This window comes from Lissotriton vulgaris, chromosome 5 (assembly GCF_964263255.1).
Source record: "Lissotriton vulgaris chromosome 5, aLisVul1.2, whole genome shotgun sequence".
Lineage (NCBI taxonomy): Eukaryota > Metazoa > Chordata > Amphibia > Caudata > Salamandridae > Lissotriton > Lissotriton vulgaris.
The window spans coordinates 1,412,012,759-1,412,030,918 of record NC_141693.1 but is presented as its reverse complement, the minus strand read 5'-3'; the positions used below and the strand labels follow the sequence as shown (position 1 = coordinate 1,412,030,918).

The following is an 18,160-nucleotide window of genomic DNA, read 5'->3' as shown; positions in this document are numbered from 1 at the left end:
TGTGCATCATGCACACGGGGAGAATCCTGCTGAAGGTCCCAGGCGCCGCAACAACATCACACTGAATTATTTCTAGTGCACCCATGCCCCTAACACAACACTGCACTCATGCATGCCAAATGAAATAATGACATGAGTAGGATTTGCATTTGAAATAAATTCTTATAATAATGTGAACAAGATCTTTCATTTACTTTTTTTGTTCAAAAAACATGAAAACTGTATTACGTCATACAGCCCAATGATTGCGAAGCAGGCATGCTTGGGACATCAGCATGACACTGCTGCTAATGTACAGTCAATCACTGGTGCCTCCGGCCGGACGCACCCTGTCGCCTCTCCACATCCACCTCACCAGTATCTGGCCGTGATGCTGCACTGGGCCTGGTACTGCGGCGTCGTTCTGGTAGCACCGGCAGGGACAGGCTGCTCATACTGGATGTGCCCTCACTAGCATCGTCACCCCCCCTTGCATGGCCATGGCCACACACCTGCTGGTTTTCGACATCAGTTGTGATCTGTTCCAACGCCCTAGCAACAGCCTGGCAGCATTGCATCATTTGGATTTGCATCACCAGGGACCGGCGTGACAGTTGGGATGTTGCATTCCCGATCAGGTGGTTTGACCTGGTATATGCTGATAGCGAGTCAGCAGCTGGCGGTGGGGGCGGCGGCTGATGTCCTGCTGCGTGACCATGATTTGGCTGTTCTCCCTCACTGCAGCCGTCATCTCCTGCACGCTTTCAGTGAGTTTGTTCAAATTGCGCGCAGTCTTGTAAAGCTGCAGCTGCATGGCTGCCATGGGCCGTTCCTGCTTTTGGTGGACAGCTAGCATCCGGCGTTCGATACCAAGCCCTGGATCTTGGTCATGTTGCCCCCTGTCAGCTCTTGTTGCCACGTTGCGCAGCTGCCTCAACCGGCTGCTTGACTGTGACCGCACAGTGGCTGTGCGCCGTGTCTGCCTCCTGGGTGGTGGTGTGGCCTGTTCCACTGCCATGAGTGATGCATGGGGTGGTTGCACACCTCCTGTGGCTGCAGGGGTGGCCCTGTCCGCATGGGGAGGTGGTGGTACTGGTGCAGGTGTGTGTGACGGGCCAGGTCGTGGGGCAGGATGGCTCTCCCCCTCTGTCTCCTCTGGGGTCTCCTCAATTTGGAGTGCCTTGCTGTCTGTGCTCTGTGGTTCTGCAACACCTGTAATGTAAATGGGTGCATGATTAATGATATGAATCTTGCACATGGGATGTTGCAACATACATGCAGGCTTGCATTCCCTGACTGGCTTTAGGCATATGTTTCACTTGAGAGGTCTGGCTGTGTGTGGCTATCAGGGAATTATTGTCACACTACAGGTCCCACAATGCAATATGGCGATTCTGATGCGCATGGCCTGCATTACTGGGGTTATCAAATGGCTAGCTCTGGGACCATGGGCATGGTTAGGGGACGGGGTCGCAGTTGCATGGCTCTTACCTTGGGATTGTTGTGTGGGTCGGGAGGTGTCCAGCTGAGTGACCCCCACGCAGACTGCTGGATTGATGGTATCCTCAACAAGGTCCTCGAGTGGAGTGTTGTCCGGTACTGTGGGGTCTCCTCCTCCCGTGGCATGTTGCTCCCCCAGCGTCTCTGCTATGCGCTCTTTTGCACGGCCTCTGAGGTCATACCACCTCTTCTTCAGCTCTTCAGTTGAGGGCTGGGTCACTCCTACTGAGTTTACCTACGCCCTAATGCGCTGCCAAATGCGACTTTTGACTGCTTCAGGCACCTTCCTGGATTCCTTCCCAAAAATCCTATCATGGTCCCTGCTGACTCCCTGGATCAGGAATTCCAGCTCCTGTTTGGAAAATTTTATTTTTCTTTTCCTGCCAGTTGCACTGCTTGCTGCTGCATCCTGGGACATTCTGGAGGTGGATGTATGTCCTGTTGTGGGGCTGCAGGGTGTGTCTGATAGAGCTCAGTGCTGTGCCTCTTCCTCTCTCCAGCGCTGTGTTCAGAATGAGTGAGGGAACTGACTACTTCCTGGTTGTGATGTCATCATTGTGATTTGGGTAATTGCAAAATCACAATTTCAACATGGGAAACATGAGATTCTGCGATTTTTGAGCGATTTAGCGAAAATCGCAAACGCCGACTGCGGCCGACTGCGAATCGCATTTTTGGAATGCTTTTTTTGATGCATCCCATTCTGCGAATTCTAATTTGTGATTCAGTATTTTTCGCAAATTAAAATTCGCAGAATCAGGGTTTGATGCATCTGGGGGATAGTTTTTTAGTCACTACTTTTAAAACAAATTTATACATTATACATTATAACAAATATACATATATATAAAATATACACATGAAAAATATTATGTACATACACACAGTATATTCAAATCTAACAAAAAATAACATACATATTTTTGGTATTTTTTCGAACCTACAAGATTCTTCGTCCTTAATAGATTTCGCAAAAGGATGCTTCCAACCATATTATAACAAAGGCATTCCTTATACGTGAAGGTCACCATTCATAACGGAGAGTATAAGAGATATATCCATAAATCTCTATTTATTTTTTATATACTCCCTATTAGTTTTCTTTAAATGTTCCAAAATTTGTTGCTGGTGCCTTTAAAACAAAAAAGTGTTGACGCGTTTCAGTCTATTAAATTTTCAGGCCTCATCAGGACTAGGGCGTTCGTGGTTCTGCCTAAAGAAACAAACACATTCACATTGCCAATTATCATATATACAAACTATATACAACAGGGACTAGTAGCTAACCTATATACACATTTATCTATGCATTGTATTGTAAATCTTCTCAGAGTGATAAGCCCATGTGCCAGATACAGAAAACTAAATAAAGAAAAGAGCTCAAAAGGAAAGATATCCAGTGTCTTGAATAAACCACCAGAGTCAATTATCTGTGAATTAGTAAGCAATCAAAATCCTCTATATATTATGAAAGTCTGTAAGCGTAGCATGGTTTTAGTAGTACGCAAGAGTATGAAAGATAACAAAATATCAATACCAGTCTAAGTTCTTGAGAAACAGCTATGACTATGGACTCTCTGTCAATAAATCCACTTTCCAACGTACACTACTAATTACGGAACAAAGCACAAAATAGATACGCTCAATATCACCAGTGCATACAATAAACGAGAAACAAACAACAAACAAGGGCCTGAAGTCTGAGATCCTTACCTAGTAAATGCGTGCCCTCTTGAAGTATAAGTATCCTCTCGCTTTTATCGCAACTCGTGTTTATGACCAAGACAAATATTGCCGAAAGTCTAAATAAAATAGGGCAGACTGTCAAAACCTAGTCCAAAACCAACGAGGAGATAACTAGCTACAGAAACAAATGGGAAAACACTTACTTTAATTTCTCCGGTCTATACTTTATCAGTCCGTGTTCCAATGAGCCGCCATTGCGATCTCAGTGGAATCACATGTCACGTGCACAGAAGTAAAGAAAATATCCTATTGTGGCAACGATGTAGAAAAGGGACTAAGTCCAATCTCCATAGTGTTTCAAGTCGTAACTTGTTGCCATTAAAGGACCAGGCCGGTCTCATTTTAGTTATAGAGGGTACGAATAAGACCCCAGCTATTACTCAGTGGAAAATTACAGCAAACGGACCAAATGACTAAATAACATATTAACGAATTAAAATGGGAGCCACAAGTTGCACAATCATGAATATAGAACGAGGAACAAAACCCCTAGTTTTCATAAGAGAAATCCTCTAGATATAATCAAGGACAATTACATAATTCCCATCTAGGAAGAATTATTATTAACACATATCCACAAATAATCTTGATTGGGGCACGGCAAACAAACAAATATATATAAGACAGAAAGAATAACAGACAAATATAGCCCAAAGATTTACTCCACCAGTCTAATAACAACATTCAAAAGAAAGAAAAACCTTATAGCCCAGTGTTATGCCACCACTCCTCACAATCTTGTACAGTTTCAGAAAATACACATCAGATACATTGTCTAGAAGCACCCAAATTTCATCTTTGTCATTGAGACCTGTCCTAGCCATTTGATATTTTTCAATTAATCTAGCTTCCAGTCGATTCAGTTTTGTCTCTACTTCCTCTCTATTTGACGTTCCCACTGTACATAGAACTGACCATTCTATATCTTTTTCAGTGTGGTTAGCTGATAGAAAATGGGGCACCAACGGAGCACCTTGCACTTGACATTTAACTCGCGATTTATGTTTTAAAATTAGTTTTTGATGACTTGGGTTGTTTGACCTATGTAAAATTTATTACAAGGACACTTGGTGGAATAAACTATGTTTCTAGAATTGCAATTGGAAATGGTTATTTGGTGATGTATATAACCATTTATATATACCTCTTTGGAATCTTTAGTCAGATTACATGCCAAGCAATTCTGACATCGATAGGGTCCAATTATTGGAGGTAACCTTAACAGTTCTCTCAAGTCTTTTTGGGGGGGGTTTAGATTTTCCTGCTGCTTTCACCAGACGTTGGTGAACATTTTTGCCTTTATTAAAAGCCAACAGCGGTTTAGGAATCCCCAAGTGTTCGATTATCTTCCAATTTTTTTTAATCAACATTTTAACTTTGTTTGCTCTGGGATCATATGTGATGACAAATCTAAGCGGTGTATCTTTGTCTTGAGATTTGGGGACAAGTAGAAATTCTCTCGGGGTATACCACGCTCTTTTAAGAGCCACTTTTATCAGTCTTTTAGGATATCCCCGTGCTAGTAGTTTCTCCTTCAATTTATCAGCATTAGAAAAGTAATCATCTTTATTAATACAATTTCTCCTAACCCGGAGAAATTGCCCATATGGAAGGTTTTCTTTTAATGTCCTCGGATGGCTACTGGTGAAATGTAGTAATGTATTTCGGTCTGTTGGTCTAGTATACATACTAACTTGTAATTGTCCACTTTTGGAAGAGCATAAATATGGGGAATTTTATTCTGTTCACTATTCAAGAAATCAAATTCATTTTTGCATAGCCATCGTTCAGCCAATTATCCAATCAATTACATTATAGACCTTTGGAAAACAACCCTACATCCAGGTTAAAAGGGGAAATCTTTGCTATAACAAACAAGCATTTGCAATGCAATAGGTCTCGCAGCATTAAAGTTTGAGTTACTGGCATTGTAAATGACAATGCTTTGTATAATTTTTTTTTCTTTAATTTGCAATTGGTATATAAATATTGTTTGTGAATGGTTAGCTGTTGCTTATGCTAAGCAAAGTTGGCAGTAATATAGAGTTAGACAAACGTTGGGTGAAAATGTAACTGCCGGGTCTGTGAACCCTCCACACACAGCTCAGGATGTTCTGTTTTATGGAGTGCACGATTTTCTACGTTTGAGGCAGCTTCTAGTGACAATGAATGGGAATCGATGCGTGACACCTTGGACGCTCATTTTTTTAAAGCACATGTCTATCTTACAGTGTGTGGGTGTTTATTTGGGGGTGTTTGTGAGCGTCTGTTGCACAGTGCATGGAATTGGGCCACTCTGCTCGGCTGTTCTGCATGTGCCAGGAAGCTTGGGCTTGCTTTGATGGTACTTTGTTTTAAGGAATACCAGTCTCCTGGGATAGAGCATCAATATTGTGATATTCCTTTTGATTAACAAAGATTAGTCTTTTAATGTAGGCCAAAAGGATTTCAAGGTGAGTTGAACAGCTTAGATGCTCAGTATTGGTTTGATAGAATACCTGCTATGAAATCTCTCTCAATTATTCATTCATTCACAAAGTTAATGATGATCAAGCTGCCATCGTTAACATTAATTTAGCATCCGAGTGTTCCAAGCACAAACTCACAGGGGTGTACACACAGCCGCATTTCTCTTAGCAAGTTGTACATTTGTTTCGATGCCATTAAGCCCCCAAAATGACATTGAATGATCTCCTCAACAGGTCTCAAAGATGTAGATCTTCTTGATGGAACACCCCTTGATGGGGAAACCTCGGATCTGGTGTTTTAACACTGAGTAAGTGGGTCCACTTCTTCAAGGGCAAACATCACTCTGATGAATGCTTCCTCAGTAATCAACTGGGGCGCCGGAGCTTCTTCCAAGCCAAACCAACAGCCATCAGTAAAGGTAGAAAAGTCATGATTCATGTTCTTGCGCTAACGTTTTTTCATCTGTCCTGCGAATAAATAAGGTTTTAGAAAGTGCTAAGGTGTAGGACGTTTCTCCTTTAGGGTCTTATGCAGAGTGAAAGGCCTCTTAAAATGATCATACCTTAGGAGCCACATTCCTCCACTAACTTTCTATATATCCTATGAGACATTGTATGAGGTATTTAATAGCCTTCTCCTAAAGACTGGCGGTCAGCACAGATATAAAAGTTATGTAGATCGTTCATTGATTTTGTCTTGCCACTCGAAGGAAACATATCAAACTGGAAAGGCAGGACATAACGTTTGTGAAGAAAAGCACAGGAAAATTACATTTTCTCAGACAAAATCAGAATTAAAGCTCACAGCTAAGTGGGTCTTATGTGGTGCACAGACACAAAAATCAATATGAACTCAACACAATAAAAAATATGTGGAGAGCCCGGTGTTCCTGAATCCGTAGAGCACAAAAAAGGAAATGGCTGTCAAATGTCACAACAGTGCTGCCTTCTTTTTACTGGGAGAAACCTGGCTGGATAAATGCAGCAAAGTTTCTCAATGTAAAGACTTTGCTGCCTCAGCTGCATGTTTACTTCGTTTCACTGTCTCAGAAATGTCCCTTTAAGTGGTTAAAAGGCTATCTAAAAAAGTGCATTTAAATAAGCTAATACGAAAATAAAAGGTTATGTCTTGTAAAGTATTTTACGACGCAATTCAGTCAATACACACCAGTTAGTATCTCTTCATAAGGAACTAACTGTCACCTCCTCCACAGCTGAGGGTTATAAATAACAGCAAGCATATGTCGAACTCTAGAAAATAATAAACTACCCTTCTAAGCCAGTCCACACGGGGAAATGCTGTTCTACCAACAGAGGATGCTGCTATCGTTTCACCTCAAGAGGGCGAACCGACTACACATCGGTCACTCATTCTACCTACACAGAAGGCAGGTAACGCCACGTGTGCTGTGCACAAACATCTGACTATCGGAAAAGGGGGGACTAATGTATCCACTCCACAAACCTGTGTTTGACCTCATGGCCATAGGTTCAGAACCTGGTGGGTCAACAGTGTCTGTCATCCTTCCAAGGTCGATACAATGAGTTCCACTGAGTTGCGTAACTATAGACACCTGTTATTCGGCAACGAAATGTCCCAAGGAGTGAACGTGCACTTTACAAATACACATGTATTGATTGTTAGGACTACTGGAGACGGGCACGTAGCAATGACAACTCTAATTGTACAGGCAAAACTGCAAAAGAGCAACATAGTCACGACAACTAACACCAATCAAACAAATAAATTGTCGCTTGGAGTGGTGGACAAGCAACAACCATCCAATTCCAAGCAAGTATGAATAGAATCACTTTCGTTCTGTGTCCTGCCACTACCAATCATCTGTGCACTTTTGGCTTTTAAATGTAGTCTTATGCTGGCATTCACATATAATCCTGAATTAATATACATATGACATTTGTAGACAGTAATGATCATTGTAAATCGTATTTCTTAAATATACACATACACTGGGGTAAGTGTGTGCTTTTTGTCAGCCGTTGGACTTGAAATGAAATGAAATGAAATGAAAAGTAAATTTATAAAAGCGCGATTGCTGCCCGGGGGCGTCCAAGCGCTAGGACCCAACAGAGATGGCGTGACAGGGTAGCTAGCTAAATTTACTGAGGTAGGTTAAACAGAAATGTCTTTAGCTGTTTTCGGGAATAAAGAAAGGTTGGGGTTAGATCTAAGATGAAGAGGGAGTGAATTCCAGGATTTGGTGGCATTATAGGTGAACGTCCTGCCGCCAGATCTTGCTGTTCATTCTGATCAAAAATATTATTTAAACATTCCATCTGTCAGCAGATGTTTGCGTTGTAAGCGTTTCATTTGTTCACTCGAACTCCAAAGCCTAGCTAAAGCAAATTTCATCCAATTAATTTGAAGACCCGCACCACATCTGCATTTCATTCAGTCCACAGAGCTGTGTTATATATCGTTCTCATTCATTCAGTTTGCAAAGCCATGTTGCTACATATGCATTTTATTCATGCATTCAGGTTTCTAGCTCTTGTATTCAAACGTCTTTTTAAAATATATAGCACGTGTTACTACTCTAGCTTGCACTGCTGTGTAGGTGTTTGGAATATCGCACTCAAAAGGTACCTAGTTAATCCATACAAGGATTAAGGTTTCACAGTCAGCCTTGCCAGAATTCAGGTGGAGCCTGCAGGTCACACACAGTTCTCAGCAGCAAGTGTCACGTCACTGGACCAGAATTCTGCTTCCTTGATTGCTATATAGAGTGTCCAACATTCTCGAACTCTGTGCCCCGCAGCTGCAATTAAAGTGTCTGTGACTGTCCCATTCTTAGCTGGTGCAGAATAACAAAAGCCCTGCTTTTTTAAATTTCTCGGGATGGTGCAGGCTGACTGTCTCGCGGCGAACACTGAGAAAACAGTTTAAGGGGGACAAGCAGAGGCTGGTGGTCTGTGCTCTGCTTGGCATCAGGGGAAAAACTTGGCAACATATGTCTCGCCAAAAGACAAGTATAATTTGTAGTTTATTCCACCATTGTGGCCCAGCGTGCTCTCCCTGCAAAATTCTGAAGGTTTTTTGAGTCTGATTTTCAATTGCAGGCTGCAGCAATATTTGCATCGGATTCGGCGGGAGCGGGACATCCTATTCTAATCAGTATGGATGGAGTGGAGCTGCTGCCTCTTCCCCGCCCCCTCCCACGCCTGTGATCTTACAACCAGACCCGGCTTCACGACTCAAGTCACATCACATGACAGTGCTGCAGGTCATGCGGGGGCATATTAACACTGGCACGAGAATGGAAAGTGTAACGCAATATCTGCCTCACGTTCTTTGTGAATGGTCAAACACAGAAGATGAAGGGTAGCACCGCCTCCCGAAGGCAAAGAGGGCACAAGCATGCACACCTAAATATATAAACACTGCCCTTAGCAAAAATAAAAAATTATCCTGCGCCTGCGGCCTACCAGGCCCTGCCCTGCCTCATCTGCGCAGCTTGATTTATTTAAACAAAAGTTACGAAACCATGATGATTTGGCCGCCGGCGCCGGCCTACCAATCAAGATCATAATGATTTTTTTTAAAACCGACCTGACCAGTAATCACCATCACGGCTGCCAGGAGCCGCTGCCAGCCTCGCTCGCCCAGGTCGCCCTCACCTGCTGAGCAGTTCAGAGACCTCGGGGCTACTGCAGCGCAGCAGCAGTAACTGTAGCCAACCTCACCTATGTCGTCTCTCCCGAGTCCCGACTCCCATTATAATATTTTCAAAGGGCGTACGTTGGTTGCAGAAACTTGGTGGCTGCTGCCTGGTGAGGATGGAGAGGTGCGGGTATGCTGGGGCGGGCAGCGAAAATGTGCGCGCATTATTTGCATACTCTGCGCAGGCGCCACTGCCTCTAGCCCCAACCCCTGCAGAAGACGAGCTGCAAAGCCAGGCCTGCCCAACAACAACTACTGCTATGTCCCGCCCACTGGGCCTCATCCGTGGCCGGAAGTAGTCTGAGGAGGAGGAAATAATTTAAATTGAGTTGAGAATCGATCGAATCGGACTCCGGAGGAGTCAATGTCACTATCAGTCATGTGAAGTCACCGACCGACACGACAGTAAGTGTTTGTGTTTACAATATACAGCAAAACAGCATGCATGATCGATTCGACTCAACCACAACCAGTACTGTCTTTATGACTCATCGTCTGTAACTTTCTTAAACTTAAGGAAACAGCACACCGCACTTGGCACCCCAGCAGTAGCACAGTACACACGCTCTCTTTGTGTGCCAGTGCCACGCACAACTAGGACATGTGCACTTCTTAATGCCTCTGTGACTGTAGACCCGGCCCTCATAATTAGCACCGGCAAGCTCCGGCTCACGTGTGTGTATTTGTGCGGGGGGGTCACTGTATGTGTGCGTGCGTGTATGTGCGCTCATGTGTGTGTCTCTGTGTGTGCGCATGCGTAAGCTGGGGGAGGTGTACCTGTGTATGTTTGCACTTCCCAGGAGACAGGAGATGGCCACAGCGAGCGCGTTCGAGCGCGCGTGGCCCGCTCCGATCCCATGCGCGTGGCCAGCTCTTGTCTCCTGGGAAGCTGAGCCGCTGCCAATAGGTCTCTGGCGAGACTGCGCTTTCGCGCTGTAAACGCCACGAGACCTAAAAATGGCTTGGACGAAGGATGGCTATGCAAAAATGAATTTGATTTCTTGAATAGTGAACAGAATAAAATTCCCCATATTTATGTCCTTCCAAAAGTACATCAATCTTTGACTTTTCCGCCTGGTAGGCCAATTGTAGCTGCATGTGGATCGATACTTGAACCACTTGCCAAATACATTGATACATTTTTAATTCCTTTGGTGAAAAATACTAGAGCATTTGTGAGAGATACGATTGATTTGATATCGAAGGTAGAAGGTTTATTGTATAATGCAGAGAAACATCTACTGGCTACCTTCGATATCGAATCCCTTTATACAAATATACCCCAAGACGAAGCTTTGGTAGTGATGGGCCATGTTTTAGACTTATGGGAACGGCCACATCAGGTTCCGACAAAATTTATAACCTCATAGGCTTCACTTTGCTTAAATAATAATTTCTTTACTTTTAAAGAAAATCTTTATTTACAAATATCAGGAGTGGCCATGGGCTGTAGCTTTTCTTCCGAAATAGCTAATTTAGTGATGTCTGAATTTGAGCAAAAATGGATATATAGAGACACCAACCCCTTTAAGATCCAGGTTGAGTGTTGGTGTCACTATATAGACGACATTTTTTATTTTGGAACGGAGATGAAGAACGTTTAACTAATTTTCACAATTGGTTAAATTGCAGGACTCAAGAATTTAATTTCACACTGTCAAGTGATCGTGATAAAATAAACTTCTTGGATGTCTATGTCCAACATGAAAATGGACAATTACAAGTTAGTCTGTATACTAAACCAACAGACCGAAATACAATTCTACATTTCACCAGTAGCCTTCCGAGGACATTAAAAGAAAACCTTCCATACGCGCAATTTCTCCAGGTTAAAATGAAGGAGAAACTACTAGCACCGGGATATCCTAAAAGACTGATAAAAGTGGCTCTTAAAAGAGTGTGGTATACCCCGAGAGAAACTCTACTAGTCCCCACATCTCAAGACAAAGATACACCGCTTACATGTGTCATTACATATGATCCCAGAGCAAACAAAGTTAAAAAGTTGATTAAAAAAAATTGGAAGATAATCAAACACTTGGGGATTCCTAAACCGCTGTTCGCTTTTAAAAAAGGCAAAAATGTTCGCCAACGTCTGGTGAAAGCAGCAGGAAAATCAAAACCCCCTCAAAAAGACTTGAGAGAATTGTTAAGGTTACCTCCAATAATTGGACACTATCGATGTCAGAATTGCTTGGCATGTAACCTGACTAAAGTTTCCAAAAAGGTATATATAAATGGTCATATACATCATCAAAGAATCTTTTCCAATTGCAATTCTAGAAACATAGTTTATTCCATCAAGTGCCCTTGTAATAAATTTTACATAGGTCAAACAACCCAAGTCATCAAAAAATGAATTTTACAACATAAATCGCGGGTTAAATGTCAAGTGCAAGGTGATCCGTTGGTGCACCATTTTCTATCAGCTAACCACACTGAAAAATATAAAGAATGGTCAGTTCTATGTACAGTGGGAATTTCAAATAGAGAGGAAGTAGAGACAAAACTGAATCAACTGGAAGCTAGATGAATTGAAAAATATCAAACGGCTAGGACAGGTCTCAATGACAAAGATGAAATTTGGGTGCTTCTACAGTAAGACAATTCATCTGATGTGTATTTTCTGAAACTGTACAAGATTGTGAGGAGTGGCGGCCTAACACTGGGCTATAAGGCTTTTATTTCTTTTGAATATTGTTATTAGACTGGTGGAGCTGATCTTTGGCCTATATTTGTCTGTTATTATTTCTATCTTATATATATTTGTTTGTTTGCCGTTCCCCTATCAAGATTATTTGTGGATATGTGTTGATAATAATTCTTCCTAGATGGGAATTATGTGATCGTCCTTGATTATATCTAGAGGATTTCTCTTCTGATAACTAAGGGTTTTGTTCCTCGTTCTATATTCACGATTGTGCAACTTGTGGCTTCCATTTTAATTAGGTTTTGGTTATGTGTTATTTAGTCATTTGGTCCGTTTGCTGTAATTTCCCACCGGGTAATAGCTGGGGTCTTATTCGTACCCTCTATAACTAAATGAAACCCGCCTGATCCTTTAATGGCAACAAGTTACGACTTGAAACACTATGGAGATTGGACTTAGTCCCTTTCCTACATCGTTGCCACAAGAGAATATTTTCTTTACTTCCGTGCACGTGACATGGGATTCCACTGAGATTGCAATGGCGGCTCTTTGGAACGCGGATTGATAACGCAGAGACCGGAGAATGTAAAGTAAGTGTTTTCCCGTTTGTTTCTGTAGCTAAATAGTTATCTCCTAGTTGGTTTTGGACTAGGTTTTGACAGTCTGTCCTATTTTAGTTAGACTTTCTGCAATATTTGACTTGGCCATAAACACGAGTTGCGATAAAATCGATTGGATATTTATACTTCAAAAGGGCACGTATTTACTAGGTAAGGATCTCAGACTTCAGGCCCTTGTTTGTTGTTTTGTTTCTCGTTTATTGTATGCACTGGTGATATTGAGCATATCTATTCTCTTGTCCCCTAATTAGCATTGTATGTTGGAAAGTGGATTAATTGACAGACGGTCCATCGTCATAGCCGTTTCTCAAGAACTTAAACTGGTATTGATATTTTTGTTATGTTTCATACTCATGCGTACCACTAGAACCATGCTACGCTTGCAGACTTTTATAATATGGAGAGGATTTTGATTGCTTACTAATTCACAGATAATTGACTCTGGTGGTTTATTTAAGACACTGGATATCTTTCCTTTTGAGCTCTTTTCTTTATTTAGTTTTCTGTATCGGGTACATGGGTGTGTAAATATAATTGGATTCCTTATCACTCCGAGAAGATTTACAATACAATGCATAGATAAATGTATGTATAGGTTAGCTACTAGTCCCTGTTGTATATAGTTTGTATATATGGTAATTGGCAATGTGATTGAGTTTGATTCTTTAGGCGGAACCACGAACGTCCTAGTCCTGATGAGGCCTGAAAATTGAATAGGCTAAAACACGTAAAAACTTTTTTGTTTTAAAGGCACTAGCAACAAATTTTGGAACATTTAAAGGAAACTAATAGGGAGTATATAAAAAATAAATAGAGATTTATGGATATATCTCCTATACTCTCCGTTATGAATGGTGACCTTTACGTATAAGGAATGCCTTTGTTTATAATATGGTTGGAAGCATCCTTTTGTGAAATCTATTAAGGGTGAAGAATCTTGTAGGTTCAAAAAATACCAAAAACATATGTATATTATTTTTTGTTCAATTTGAATATACTGTGTGTATGTACATAATGTTTTTCATGTGTATATTTATATATGTATATTTGTAATAATGTTGTGTATATGTATATATGTGTTTTCAAAGTAGTGACTAAAAAACTATATGTTGCTGAAAAATGAAGGTAAAACAAATAGAACAAATAATTATCTATTTTGAAAAATTCTTTTCTCGCTGCCATTGGTTAAAGAAGTTAAAAATATAGTTTTACCTCATTAGTGTAATAACACATTAGAAAGAGATAATTAATGGTATCTTTTTCCCTACTTGTTTAGAATATTGATCCCTAGGCATCATTGTTTTGTATTCTGCATTATTACCCAGATGCCGTCAGGTTACTTGGGTTTCTGCTGTATTATTTGGTTTTGATAACAAACCCATACTTGAACACCCCACACGCAGGACACACACTATCCCCACCCATGTAAAGGTCCTGTGCTCACTGCACCTCTTGGCATCAGGGAGCTTCCAGGGGGTGACAGTCACAGCAGGAGGGGTCTCACAGAGTGCACTTTTGAGCTTTTCCCATGCATTCCTGGATGCAATGGTCCAGAGGCTGCATCATCACATCCACTGCCCCAGCACAGGCACTGGACCTGACCAAGCCGTAGTTCTATCAAATTGCACAATTTCCCCATGTCATTGTTTGCATTGATGGGACCCATGTCGCTATCTCCCCCCCTCCCAGAACAAGTATGTGTTCAGAAATCGCAAGTCCTACCATTCCCTGAATATACAAGTGGTGTGCAATGCCAAGCACATTATCACTGACATTGTAGCTAAATACCCAGGCAGCACCCACAACTCATTCATCTTTCGCCACAGTGGGATCAACCGTCAACTCACATATGGGGAGTTTGGAGAGGGCTACCTGCTAGGTAATTGCATAAGAAACAGTGACACAATAGTGAAGTACAGCAGTGGCAGGACAGTGTTTAACCTATTTCCTCGTGCCTCACTGGTGACAGTGCATATTCTGTCCGGGACTTCATATTGACACCATACCTAAATCCTGCCAACGCTAGGGAGCGGAGGTAAAACAGTTCCCACACTGCCACCCGCAGTACCATTGAGCGGACATTTGGTATATTCAAGACCCGTTTCTTCGGCCTGCATAAGAGTGGAGGAGCACTACATTACAGCCCTGAGACCTGCTGCAAGATTGTGGTTGTGGTTGTGTGTGCCATGCTGCATAACATCACCACCAGGAAAGGCCCGCCAGTGGAGCTCACCGATTCAGAAACATCAGATGTGGAGGGGCCAGCTCCAGGATGCAGGCCAGCCGGTGTTATTGGTGCGGCAGCCAGGCGCCAGAGGCGAGATGACATAACACAGAACTATTTCTAGTTGAGAAATGATGACACAATGCTATGTATTCATGCTACACTGTGTTTAATATCCTTTAGTTCAGGAATAATAACATCACACAGCCAGTGTAGCACACAATGTAGGTAGTAATGTCCTGCTAATGTTGGATGCACAGTGCGAAAAAAACAAGTGTTCACAGTTGTCTGTGTGTAATGGGTTAATCCACCTATTGCCATTAGTTAGACAGGGATATATGATGTTAGCACGCATACTTTTAGCACGCATACCATTACCACGCATTTTTTACAACGCAGGACCTTTTACAACGAATAACTTTACAACGCATTACACTACAACGCAGATACTATTACAACGCATACCATTACAACGTAAGTATAGGTAAGTATATAATATTTTTAAAGAATGTAATTAATAATTATTTAAATATTTTAATTAATTATGAAATACTTTATTAATAAATATTTTAATTAATTATATTAATTTTTATTTAATAATTTGTAAATATATATGTTAAAAAAACCCCTGTACCCCAAAACCCAAACCCAACCTGAACCCTAAAAATACCCCTGTACCCCAAAACCCAAACCCAGCCCAGAACCCTAAAAATACCCTTGTACCCCAAAACCCAAACCCAGCCCTGAACCCTAAAAATACCCCTGTACCCCAAAACCCAAACCCAACCCTGAAACCTAAAAATACCCATGTACCCCAAAACCCAAACCCAGCCCTGAAACCTAAAAATACCCCTGTACCCCAAAACCCAAACCCAGCCCTGAAACCTAAAAATACCCCTGTACCCCAAAACCCAAACCCAGCCCTGAAACCTAAAAATACCCCTGTACCCCAAAACCCAAACCCAGCCCTGAAACCTAAAAATACCCCTGTACCCCAAAACCCAAACCCAGCCCTGAAACCTAAAAATACCCCTGTACCCCAAAACCCAACCCTGAAACCTAAAAATACCCCTGTACCCCAAAACCCAAACCCAACCCTGAAACCTAAAAATACCCCTGTACCCCAAAACCCAAACCCAACCCTGAAACCTAAAAATACCCCTGTACCCCAAAACCCAAAACCCAGCCCTGAAACCTAAAAATACCCCTGTACCCCAAAACCCAACCCTGAAACCTAAAAATACCCCTGTACCCCAAAACCCAACCCTGAAACCTAAAAATACCCCTGTACCCCAAAACCCAAACCCAACCCTGAAACCTAAAAATACCCCTGTACCCCAAAACCCAAACCCAACCCTGAAACCTAAAATTACCCCTGTACCCCAAAACCCAAACCCAACCCTGAAACCTAAAAATACCCCTGTACCCCAAAACCCAAACCCAATACCCCTAATAAATGTTTTTATAAAAAGATAAACTTACCTATACTTACGTTGTAATGGTATGCGTTGTAATAGTATCTGCGTTGTAGTGTAATGCATTGTAAAGGTATTCGTTGTAAAGGGTCCTGCGTGGTAATAATTTTGTTGTAATATTATTTCGTGCTAAAAGATGCGTTGTAACAGTTACATACCGTTAGTCAGGGCACCTCAACGGCGGCTCTGACGTTCCATAGCTCCACGCCCCGAGTGCAAATTGCCCTCTTCAGTGACATCTGCAGTCCTGCCATGACGCACACTACGGCGCCTGTCCTGTGTGGGCGGCAGAGTGATGCTGCTCCTGCTTGATTGGGCGTCCTCCTCCAGTGAACTGAGGACTCCCGTACCACCAGTAGCAACAGTCCACAGCACATGTGGCCTGGACTAGTCTCCTTGCCAGGTCCTGACTAAAGTGTGCCACCTCATGCTGCATGCTGATGCTGCGCCGTGACTGCACAGAGGTGGCAGAGGCCAGACGGTTTACAGCCCTTGTAAAAAGGTCACGGCGTGTGTGGAGGCGCTGCCTCTTCCTGCACCTAGCCGCACGGTCCGCCCTTATCTCCGCACAGAGTACCTCCAGGGAACCCGTCAAGCCCCTGAAGCCCCTGCAGGTGCTGCACCTCAAGCATGTTCCCTTCAAGGACACTGAACACTGTCTCCTCTTCTGCCACTGATGTACTTGGGGATGGATGTGACCTGCACCTGGATGGAATGGCTGGTATGGGACTTGGAAGTGCTCGAGGTCTGGGTTGTGGCTCACACTGTCCCTGGACTTGGTTGTCTTCTTCATCTGTTTCAAGGATTTCATCCTCCAGCGTGTGCAAAGGAGCCATTGCAAAGGGCTGGGGGAGTTTTGCTGGGATGACAGGGCTGCCCTCCTCCACCTCCTCCTCCTCCTCCACTTGCCCTGGCACTGCTGCACTGTGGGACTCGTCCTCCCCTCCGGACCTCTGTCCCTGTGTTTCTTGTGGTACTGTGGACGTAAATGCACACAGTAATTTGCTGTCCTGCCTTGGTAATGAAATAAATTACACCATTTTGTCTGTTACATGGATCCTGACTGTCTGTATTTTGCCTTCACTGATACACACATACTGCTTGAGCTTAGCTGGGTTTCACTGCTCCACTGTTTGGTTCATGTGACTACATCTCCCATAATGCATTGCTGCGGTTGCTTATGTGCCTGCACTGGATTAACTTTCATGATGTGTGCCTGGGTCTCTCCTAGGTGTGGGGGTGAAGTAGGTCGGTATCAGGGGTGTGATGGCATACTTCTTACCTTGTCTTGGTACTGGTGGGTTGGAGCTCTCAAGGTCTTCCACACCGCTCACACTATCCGGTAGCAAAGTCCCCTCAACCATTTCCTCCAGTGGCGTGGAAGCCGTGGCAGTGGAAGTCCCTCCACTGGTTTGTATGGCCTCCTGCAGCCTGGAGGCAACCCTTTCCTTCGAGCGTTGGCACATATCGTACCACCGCTTGCGCAATTCTTCCACGCTGCGGTGGGTGACACCGATTGAGTTGACGTTTCGTGTATCTCCGCTCATATTCTTCTATTGCGGGTCTCTGGCAATCTAAGGGATTTTTTTCCAAATAGCAGCTCATGGCTCACCAACATCTCCTGGATGAGCACCTCCTGCTCCCTTTCAGAAAACTTCTGTTTTCTCTTTCTGGTTGTTTCACCCTGCTGCTGCTCCTGTGTGGCCATTTCTCCTGTCTCTGTAGCAGTGCACTGGTGCCTCAGCCCTCCTTCCAGCCTCAGACTCTGCTTCTGAAACTTCGATGCAGCATGGGTAGTCACACTTCCTGATTGTGA

At 43.0% G+C, this 18,160-nt stretch overlaps 1 pseudogene; it reads right to left on the bottom strand.

The window, feature by feature from the left end:
- Window positions 1-302: 302 nt before the first annotated feature.
- On the bottom strand, window positions 303-17,891 carry LOC147712667 (uncharacterized; annotated as a pseudogene).
- Window positions 17,892-18,160: the final 269 nt, after the last annotated feature.